The following is an 11,990-nucleotide window of genomic DNA, read 5'->3' as shown; positions in this document are numbered from 1 at the left end:
TCATTTGCAAAGGACGGATTGCGTTCATAGGTAGACCTGCCAGCAGTGCATTGCAGTAATCCAGTCTAGAAATGACAAGAGACTGAACAAGTACCTGAGCAGCCTGTGTGGACAGAAATGGTCGAATCCTTCTAATGTTGTAGAGAAGAAACCGACATGAGCGAGTCACATTAGCAACATGAGAGGAAAAGGACAGTTGATTGTCCATGGTTACCCCAAGGTTGCGAGCTGTGGCTGAAGGGGAGATCAGATCGTTGTGCAAGGATATAGCAAGATCATGAAATCATATTCAAAACACTGATGCTTGACTACAAACCCAAAAATAGACCAGCTCCCTCTTACCTCAAAGCCCTCATCACTCCTCGCACTGCACTTTGCCCCCTCAGAGATACCAGCACTGTTCGACTGGCCCCACCAATTCTCTAGATAAGAGGTAAGTATACTACAAGACTCTTTTCTGTTCTGGCACCAAGGGAGTGGAATGAACTTTCCCTATGGGTCTGGACAGCTGAGTCACGGGCTATTTTCAAACGAAGGTCGAAGACCTACTTATTCATGAAACACTTCAATAAGCACTTTCTTCCCTGTTTGTCGTATATCTTTTAACAAAGATTTAGGCACATGGTATATTAAGTCTTTAGCCTAGTGAACCAGAGTTCATGCATTCAATGACAAAGACTTAAGCACTTTTTATGTCACTCTGGATAAGGGCATCTGCCAAATGCTGTAAATGTAAATGTGATGAACAAAACATAAAAGACATCTTTGGTGGCTAATGCTGTATTGTGGGGATAGGACCCAAACACAAAAATTCCAAATAAAAGCAGAGTCAATTTTATTATGACTTCTTTACAAGTCATATGTGGTCTCTACTGTGTGAGCATACATGTGTTACTCTCCCATGCAGCAATGTGTGAAATGTGTGTGTCTTTGCCCTGCGGGTTCAGATGAAGCTGCTTCTTCTCTCAGTGTCAACAAGCTGTGCTATGGCAGGTGTTTCTTCCAACACGTACACTTTACGTGTCATATAGAATCAGCTGGAGCTCACAAGAGAGTTTACTAGCACCGTGTGCGCTAAGATTCTTTCTTGCTCCTCCTATCAATTTTGGTTTGTTGGTTTATCCCCAGCCTCTTGGACTCGCATATAATGGCTAATGTGAATCCATGTCTCTCTCTTTGCAAACTTCACAGCAGTCTACATGTTCAGAAGTACCTGGAACCGTCCCAGCCCTTCCTCCTGAAATCCTTCACCATCACCCAATTGCATTGATTGAGATTGTGCAGATCTGTTTACATTGCCTTTGGCAATGCCTCCTTTACCTGTTTAAGGATTTGCGAAAGAATAGAGGACAAGGTTGCACAATAACAAACGATCTTTCACGAAATTTTTGGGAGCCCTATGTGTACCAATATGTAGAGATACTGTTGTACATCCTATCTTTTGATGCATGGTCTTGTATAATTTGGTCATGTAACAAATTATAGTAAGGAAACAATTTATTTGACATGCATGGTTTGTCATTAGGGCTGTACCAAATCCCATTTCTTAAGACACATCCTACATTTCTCCATGCTGCTGTTTCTTCTGCTGTGAAAATGTGATGTGTTGTTCTGCGGCTGCCTTTGCTGCTGCATCCGCTTTTGCATTACCCTGTGAAATGGAGTCAGTTGTCCCTGTATGTGCTTCACATTTACATATGGCACTAGATTTTGTTTATAGGACTGCATCCAGGAGATCAGATATCAGGCCATTGTACATGATTTATTTACATAATTAGAAAGAAAACCTTAATTTCCACAATGCGGCAAATATCATGTACTACCCTCAAAGCATATATGTTATCAGTATTAATGGGGAAACCTTTGCTCCATGGTAATTTGCATGTGTGGCACGTGGAAACAAATGAATAACCCAACAGCACGGACCCCTCACTCATATACTTTCCAAAGCATTGGGAATATACTATCTCCTCGCTGCAAGTCCAAGTACACCACCCTGGGGGCCTAGTACCAGGGACTCACCATTGCATTAAGCTCCAAAGACACACTGGTTCAGTTACGGCTGAGTCAGGTATCAGACTTTGTAATTACAAAATTCTTTATTTAAAATTGCACATGAATTCATTCATATGCAAAAACAAACAATCACACTCGGTACCTATCCAGAATTAGATACAGGCCTCGCTATGCCAGAGGACAAACAACAGATATGCACCCCAACACCACAGCACATACAACACCCCTCTTTTAAGCACTGCAACTGCCAGAAGCACCGATCCACAGGAAGGCACACTCTTGCTATAGACAAAAAAAAGGAAAGAGGCAAAACGAATTTTAAAGACAAGACTGACAGTTTGGTGGCTAAACACACTGATATGTGCTGCTCTTGGTTGAACTTTCACATTTACCATTCAACTATTCAAATTGGAGGAACATTAAGCATCAGGTTTGGTCAGTCCATTCTCGCAAATCGCACAGACTCAAAATTTTAAAAGAAAAAAAAAACACTTCGCTGTGCACAACAGCGGATACACTGCTATTAATAATACTAGCCGGACAACCCCACAAGCCGGTGACGCTTGATGCTGGTGATCAGCTAATTACGCACGAAACACTGTCGTGTTCACACAGTCTGATGTCCTATAAAATCTTCTTCACAAGGGGACATAAGTTGTAAACTTCTGAGATGGTCGTACAAAACACAAGACCAGAAAACCTGCTGCAACATTGCTTAGCCACACTCTGTAAGTACAGAAGATAATCAGATAAAAAATTGCTACCATGATAGTTAAAACATGTACATTTTAAGGATGACATACCTGATGGCGAGCAATTTTTACGCTAGTCAAAAAGAGTTCAACGGCAAGCAACATACAGAAATGGCTGTCGCTACAAAGTATCCCACTGGTCTCCTAAGTCCACACTAGAAATAAAGCAGACTTAAAACCTGTGTCACCAAACAGTCAGTCATATAAACCAGCAGACAACTCTAACATCGAGCGCCTGCACACAGAGCACCAGTAATGAGACACTGCTCGAGAGGTGCGCTTCCCTATGATGTTTTTATAGCCTAAGCACAAGAGCCATTTAAATTCCTGCTCCATTATTTCTCTAGAGGGAAAATACTGCTACAGCACACACACACACATACACCCCACCCCATCATAGTCATCCCACCAATGAAACAATACCAAGAAGGGCTTACCAAAACATAATCTCAAACCCAAGGCCTAAACAAAGCCATAACAGCATTGGGATCTAATGTAGAAGAACCAGGAACTCTTGTAGCTCCTCTCACTACAGAATTCGGTAGATGATGCACATCCTGGCCCACCCCTACTCTTCCAGTTCAATGTGTGACCATACCAAGCAAATTAGGCCCTCAGAGGTTGGGCTCAACAACCGATAACCCAGGTAACCCAACTTCAGGTTCTAACTCATCCACCAACGTTTCGGACAATTCAACCTGGCTCTCAGGGATTTCCCCCAAGGCTGCCCTCTCATGGATTCAAGGCTTCAAAGCAGTACAATGTACCTGGAGGACATTAGTTGGGTCACTCACTGGAGCCACTGCATTCACAGGTTCACCATTCCAGGGGCCTTTGACCACCCGGTACACAGTGGGACTCCACAGATCATGGAACTTGACCAACTAGCCCTCCTTAATGACAATTTCCTCACCTGCTAGTCATGTCCAGCCTTACAGTGACTTGCCACAGCCTGCAGTCATTCTCAAGCACCATCTATAGAAACCTATAACCGTGCTCCACCACCCACTGGTGTACTGTACCCACCATAGGTTCTTGAACTCATCCCAGCAAGCAGTCTATGGGCAGCCTTGGCTCCTGTCCAAACATTAAAAAGAAGGAACTCTCATCAGTGACCTGGTGTGTAGTTGTATTATAACAAATCAAGACCTGTGCTAAGCAAGGTCACCAATCCCTCTTTCTTCCAGTGGGCAAGATTCGGAGCAAATTGTGCAATATCCGATTGGACCTTTCACGCTGGCCATTACCGACTGTTGGCTTTACCCACCTGGTAAAGGCTACACAATTGCTGAATCAACTTGTACTCAAATTCTGGCCACGGTCAGAATGAATCCTCCCAGGAACAACAAACTTACTAAAACACTCTTCCACCAAGACACGGGCCACTGTCTCGGCCCTCTGGTCCCAAGTTGGTACTGCCACAGTGAATTTGCTAAATACATCTGCCATTACGAAGAAGTGCCATACAAAACGTTGTCTTGCTCTGAAAGGGATGGTTCCAACACCATAAAATAAATGACCACTATCTCATTCAACTAACTGCACCATATTACTATGGGTAACTGGTGCAACATCTTTGGATTGCTCACACTGTTTACAACCCTGAACCCAGCAGGCAACATCAGCAGACATAGGTGGCCAGTAGCACCACTCACATACCAACCCAATTGTTCATTCTGTACCTAGATGTCCGTGATGTTGATGTATCTGGGTTAATACCTCGGCCTGTAACAGCTCCGGAAGCACTAACTGAAGCTCTCCTTCATCACCATCAGAATGAAAAACCCTACAATAAACACGCCCTCTTGTTCCAACAAAGGTTACCACTGCCTGAGAAGCGTAGCCGCTGACTTCGATAAAGATCGTCGGTCTTATGGCTCTGGACTTTGTTCAAGCTGTCAAAACTTTAAGGCTTCCCCAATAACTGGGTCCCTCTCCTGCAATACAATAAGTTCAGGCACTGAACGACTTGGCCACACCTTCATGGCACTTACTGTCGATGCCTAAACTGGTATTATGGCTTCAGCTTGCCTAAACAACTCCAGAACAACCACTCCCTTAGGCACTACTCTCCTCATCAGAACGTAACCTTGACAGTGCATTGGCATTTTGGTTGGTTCTACTGGGCAAAAACTGAATCACAATCTCAAAAAAAGCCAACTCGGTTGAATACCTCTAACGGATTATTATCCATGCGCACAATACACCTATGTCCTAACAAATACAGAATTTTTCGGCCATGGCCCACTAAAGGGCCAAAACTCTAGGCACATAGAGCTATATGTAGCTATATGTGGCTGTTTTACAGGCCGAAGACTAAGGCTAGCATACGCCTAACCTTGCTGTCAACCTCTTGTGAAAGAACTGCTCCAAGCCCTGCATAGCTGGCATCAACTTGCAATATGAATGTTTGTGTGAAGTCTGCGTATTCTAGGACAGGTGCGGTCACAAGCTTCTGTTTCAAAGACTGAAATGCTTCTTCACATTTTCCCGACCATGTGGTTTCCAACTCCTGATTACGTCTACCAGATTTGCTCCTGATTAATTCAGCTACCACTTGGTGCAACAGGTCTGCTAAATTAGAAAACCCTTTCACAAAAGCTGATAGTAGCTAACAAAACCCCAAAAGGTTAGCAATTCAGCCACAGGCCAAAGGTTTAAAAAATCTGAAAGCAAAGTTCATCCGAAAGCAACTCTCTGTAATAGTGGACAACATTGAAACAATATCAATCAAACAGTATATTGGAACACCCCGATGTTAAAAACCAAATGTGGACATGAGGAAACCAAATGTGCTACCGACTCATTACCATTAAAAACACGAGAACCATGAGAACCCCCTACCACCTGTGGCTCTGCAGCCCGGTGGGAATTAGTTTTCTGACGGTTTAAAACAATGTGCTGGCCCAAGGATGCTAATGATGATGCAAGAGGACTTGACTGAGGGCAAGGGGGATGTTGTTCAACACACTCACAAGCAAAATGACCTGGATGTTGGCACAGTTTACAAATCACTGTACTGGAATGAGATATACGACCACGAGCAGAAGTGGTGGGAATACGGGCCAAGGCTTGGGTGAGCTGATCTATCTGATATTGCTGACAGAACAGCTGCTGCAGCTTACTTAACAAACAATTGACCACTGACAACCGAGACTAACCCAAGACCCCCTGAACTTCACATTGTATCACAGGTTAACACGGGTACCGGCTGACTCCAACTTCTCATCCCACCTGGCATTCCCTCTCACTCCCTGCAAATTGCTTCCCCACAGACCTGTTGATCCAGTTGATCCAGAGGAAGGTGTTCAGTCCCAGCAGGCTCAGTTTCTCAATCAGGTGCTGAGGGATGATTGTGTTGAATTCTGATCTAAAGTCTATGAACAGCATTAGTATGCATCTGGGATGGAGGCATTGATATCACAGGCAGGTGAAGCTGTCCTGTAGTTCGAGATCGCCTGTATGCCCAGCCACTTGCGCCAGGTTTCTCTGCTGTCCTATAAGTGGCTCTGGATTGTCTGAGCATGTATGCACTTTGCTTCTCTGATGGCTTGGGACAGTTTGGCCCTTGCTGTTCTTAGGGCTGCCCTGTTCTTTGTTTTGAAGGCTAGGTCTCTCATCTTTAACAGCACATGCACTTTATCAGTCATCCACAGCTTCTGGTTGGAGTGTGTGGTGATGGTCTTGGAGACGCCGATGTAGCTGATGCCGTGTACTCCTCCATGTTGACAAAGTCATGGTTGGTTGAAGCCTCACTGAAGATGTTCTAGGCCGTGCACTCAACGCAGACCTGAAGAGTGGAGGAGGCTCCTGCAAATAAAATGGCCTGCATCTAAGAGTCATAAACTCCACTGACGATAAACAGTAGCTAGTTACAAGCACAGAGTTCTTGAACCATTCCTTATTGATGCAAACACACACACCACCATCGCAAGCCTTACCACACACAGCTGCATTTCTGTTGGCACAAAACAAGATGAGACTATCTAGCTGAATGGCTGCGTCCGGAACTCTGTTGCTGAGTTGCTGAGCCACGTCTCTGTGAAAACAAAGACGCATCAGTTTCCAAATTCTCACCCTGTAGTGTGATCGAGTCAGATGTAGTCCAGTTTTTTGTCTGGAGTACAAACTTTGTAGAGTTTGTACAGTAGAATGGTCCAGACAGCCTGCTTAGGTTTGTTTTTAGCCTAGCATGCTACTGCCACACCACCATCTTGGATAATTAAACACTATGTTGAACACACTCTCAACCAGAACTCCACTGCCCTGTCACCAATGTTGTGCAAAACACTAACAAGGAAAGAAACACACAACAGACATACTTTTGTGGAAGTTCCGAGGTTAGAGATATTTAAAGAATAAAGTATAACACCAGTAGACACCAAGACACCAAGGGCCAAGATCATTGATTACATCAAGGTTTTATAGACAGAACTGAAGAAAACCGAAGATATGTAAAAGCAAAACATCATCAATCATTGGCTCAAAATTACCTCATGCATCTCCTGACCAAGCTAATCTGACCAGGCCAAGGTCTTCTAGAGGACTTATTGGACATGGTTTATGGACAACTCATCCCCAGTCCCTACTGCCCTTGTCATAATCTTAACAAAACCCACTGATGACAATGTCAGGCTCTGGTCATGACGCACACAGGGTACAAGCATAGAGGGACAAAGCCTTATGAACATCTTAAGATTAGAAATTTACACCACAATTCCCCCATTTTGTCCCTGGGACAATACACAAAATTTCAATAATCATTAATCTGTAACCAAATCTAGACTCTAAATAATATATGCTATTACTAATAATCAACTACTTGATCCACAGTATTGTTAATCATTTGCTTAATCAGTATCACTTAATCAGTTATGAATATATTCTCATATGGCTTAGGCTAAGTTTAATCATGTATAATCTCACATCAGCATATCATTTCACTTGTAAGGTTTTCATGAACACATCATAAAATACATGAACTTCAGTGGACAATACGCTGTTTTTGTGGGGACAGAACCCAAACAGAAATGCAGTTAAAGGCAAAGCATTAAACATCAATCTCCTTGTAACTTTTCTACAAGTCAAAATTCTCTACTGTCCGTATTCATGTTTGTCTGTTTCCGGATCAGTCTGGCCAAATTCAGTGAAATAGTCATCGTCGAATGGAGGAATCCATTCTGTATCATTGTCAACATCATCTAGTTTCACAAGTTGTTTGGTCGTTAGGTTGGACATTATGATGTGATGGACGCATTTATATGCGCAAGGGCCAAACAAACATAATAAGATCACTACCACACGCTCTGGGATTATCATTGATAGATAGGGAGTCCACAGTCCAATGGAAAACAGTGTAAACAGTGTATACCAAAGTCCCCAACTATGAACTATGAATTTATCACCAGACTTAAATGGGTACCATTCGGCACTCCATACGCATCTTGCTTAAACATGCAGTAAGAACTTTTACAATATTGGGCTATGGCCTTCAGTTCACTACCATTGCTTTTCATGGGAATCACTGTGTGTTTGCTTGCAGATGTGGGGACCATCATGCACACATAAAAGGACTCATTTTGTGATCGTTTTGGCAGCGTAGTTGGCGATTTGCCAGTAAGTGTTTTCATACACATCTCTGCGACTTCTAATAGAAGTGGGATTTTCTGGAGTTTTTTCTGAATTCTCTTTTACTAACAGACAGATCATGAAGATGCCAATGGTCCCTAGGATTCTAGGGTGATAGTTAACAAGGCTCCTCATCTTCACAGGAGCTTCCACCTTGCCTATTTGAATCGTCCTTTGAAGTCAGACCTTTGTGTGTGTGTATGTCAGTCTTGGGCCGTAGTCAGTATGTAATACTGTATAGCGGTCTACTATCGTCTACTATCGAAAGTGTCAAATTTACCCCTCTCACTTAGTTTATTAATTTCATTAACATTTGTGTTCACATTTGTGTTTATGTGTCGATGTAACTCTTTTCAGATGACGCTGCTTCTTCTCAGTGTTGGAGAGTAGGTGTTATACCGGTGTTTCTTCTGTTTTCTTCTGACTCAGACACTTTACGTGTCGTAGAGAGTCAGTTGGAGCTCACAGGAGAGGTTACTAGCACGTCACCGTGTGCCCTGATGCTCCCTTTTGTTCTTCTTAACAGTTGGCGGATGCTGGTTTCCCCTCTGGCTCAGGGACCTGCTTACAGTGGCTAACGTGAATCCACGTCGCTCTCTCTGCAACCTTCACAGCAGTCTGCGTGGTCAGAAGTACCTGAAATGGTCCCAGCCCCCGCCTGGCTCTCCAGCTTTTCCTCCTGAAATCCTTCACCACCACCCAGTCACCTGGTTTGAGATTGTGTAGATCTGTTTGCATCACCTTGGTCAGTGCTTCCTTCACCTGCTTATGGATTTGAGACAAAATAGAGGACAAGTTTGCACAATAACACAGCATTTCATCTTCACACTGGCTTGTGGTTAATCTGGGTGTGTGTCTAGGCTCAATTCCTGTATTTGGGGGTCTGCCAAACAGTATCTCAAACGGGCTTAAATTCACTCTCCCCCTGGTTCTTGTTCTCATGTATAATAACACGATTGGGAGGGCCTTTACCCATGATAGGCCTGTTTCATCACAGCATTTGGCCAATTTGTTTTTCAGTGTTCCATTTTCTCGCTCTACTGCTCCTCCGCTGGCAGGGTGGTATGCACAGTGTTGTCTGAGATCTATACTCAAGTACTCTCCCACCTGTCGAAGTGCTTGGTTTACAAAGGGAGTTCCATTGTCACTACTGATTTTGTCAGGGATTCCCAACGAGGGATAATTTCAGACAGGAGTGCTTTAGCTACCGCACTTGCATCCTGTTTGGAAGTGGGGAAAGCTTCCACCCACTTAGAGAACATATCCACTATCACCAGACAGTATTTTTTCCCTTCGCTGGGTGTCAGTTCAATGAAATCCATCTATAGGTGTTCAAATGGTCACTGTGGCGGAGGATGGGTGCTTTGGGAGACTTTAAAGCCTCGGCCAGTATTGTTTGTTGCACACACTATACACTTTTCACAAAATTTCTGGGAATAGTTAGCAAAACTCTTAGTGTGCCAGTATCTAGAGACACTGTTATACTTCCCTCCTTTTGATGCATGGTCTTGCCCATTTTCCAATTTAGCATAGAATGGAAACTATGGCAGTTTCTTTGGCAGGGATGGTTTGTCATCTGGGCCGTACCAAACCCCATCTCTTACCACACCTCCTGTTTTCCTCCAAGTGGCTCTCTCTTCCTCTGTAGATTGTGACTGAAGATCTTTGAGATCAGCTGTGGGAGTACATATTTTCAACTTACACAAAGTTTCAGCATTCACAGAAATTTTCTGTGCAGCTGATTTTGCTGCTGCATCCGCCTGGGCATTACCCTGTGAAATAGGATCAGTTCTCCCAGTAGGTGCTTCACACTTACATACAGCAATGGATTTTGGAAGTAGGATTGCATCCAGGAGCTCAGAAATCAGGCCATTGTGCGTGATCGCTTTACCTGATGAAGTCAGGAAACCTCTATGTTTCCACAAAGTACCAAAATCATGAACTACTCCAAATGCATACCTACTGTCAGTATAAATAGTGACAGTCTTGTCTTTTGCCAACTTGCAAGCTGCTGTTAAAGCAACCAACTCGGCTGCCTGTGCAGAGAGATGCTCTGGTAATGATTCTGCTTTAATTGTTCTGTGTTGTGTAACTACTGCATACCCCACACAGTTGTGGCCTGTTTTCTGATCTCTGAAGGCTGATCCATCCACAAAAAGCTCAAGATCTGGATTCTGCAACGGCGTCTCCTGCAAATCAGACCTAGGACTGCAAATGTCATTTACAACTGCAACACAATTGTCCATCTGCTTCTGTGGGGAGAAGAGTCGCAGGGTTTAATACAGTACAGAGTTTTACTTTCACATTTGGCATGTCAAGCAAAATAGTGTGATATCTCAGCCACCGTGCTGCAGCCATATGTGCTGTTTTCTGTTCCAGGAGAAGAAGTGACACTGCATGTGGTACTAAAAGAGTTAGATCACTGTATCCCACAATATCCCTAGAAGCATTGACTGCTTTTTCAGCTGCTGCTATTGCTCTTAAACACATTGGCAGGCCTGCTGCTTCTGGATCCAATTTAGCTGAGAAATAGGCTACTTAATTTCCCCCCATGATTTTGTAGTAGCACTGATGTCATACATACATTTTTCTCATCCACTGTTTGCACAAATGGCTTATCTGGGTCTGGAATCCCTAATGTTGGGGTAGTTTGTAGAGCCATTTTTAAATCTACAAAGGCTTTTTCTGCCTCTGGTGTCCAAATCAGTGCACTGTGGGCCTGTAGGCATTTCCCATGAACAATTGCGCTCAAGGGCACCTCGAGGACTGCATAGTTGGGTATGAAGGTCCTGCAATAAGAACACATGCCTAAAAATGACATCAATTGTTTCTTTGTGTTATGCTTTGGGATGTTTTGGATTGCTGCAACTCTGTTCTGCTCAATAGCTTTGCCTTGTTCTGATATCAGATGTCCCAAGAATTTTACTTGTTGTACAAACTGCAGCTTTGATAAGCTCGCCTTGTGACCTTCCTTTGCTAGATGACAAAGCAACGCAACAGTGTCTTTTTCACATTGGTCTTTGAATGGCGCTGCAATCATGCAGTCGTCCATATATTGAAGAATTGCTGACCCTGGGGTCAGAGTGAGAGATTCTAGACTGTTCTTAAGGACTTCATTGTAGATAGTAGGAGATTCATAATACCCCTGACACAATCTGGTAAAAGTGTACGGTTTTCCATTGAAGGAAAATGCAAACCAAAACTGGCTGTCTGGATGAACTGGTACACTGAAAAAAGCATTAGCTATGTCTACTACAGAAAACCACTTGCTGTCTGGTGGAATCTGAGAGAAGATTGTATAAGGGTTTGGCACATTTGGAGCTCTTAAAATTACTGCATCATTCACTACTTGCAAATCTTGGACAAAGCACCACTCCTCTGGTTCTCCCAGAGGCCTAATTTTTTTCACAGGTAAGATATTTGTTCTTACTGGAGAGGTTTCACATGGCACGATCACACCAGCCTTACGCAGTGAATTAAATACCAGTGTGATACCCTTAATGGCCTCTGGCTTTAAGGGGTACTGTGTTTTGCAAGGGCTGTAATCTGATTTAGGTGTTATCTGCACCGGTGCACAATTTTTGATTAGACCTA

The sequence above is a fragment of the Tachysurus vachellii genome, chromosome 26 (assembly GCF_030014155.1).
Source record: "Tachysurus vachellii isolate PV-2020 chromosome 26, HZAU_Pvac_v1, whole genome shotgun sequence".
Classification (NCBI taxonomy): Eukaryota; Metazoa; Chordata; class Actinopteri; order Siluriformes; family Bagridae; genus Tachysurus; species Tachysurus vachellii.
The sequence above is the reverse complement of the archived record's forward strand: the minus strand, read 5'-3'. Positions refer to the sequence as shown.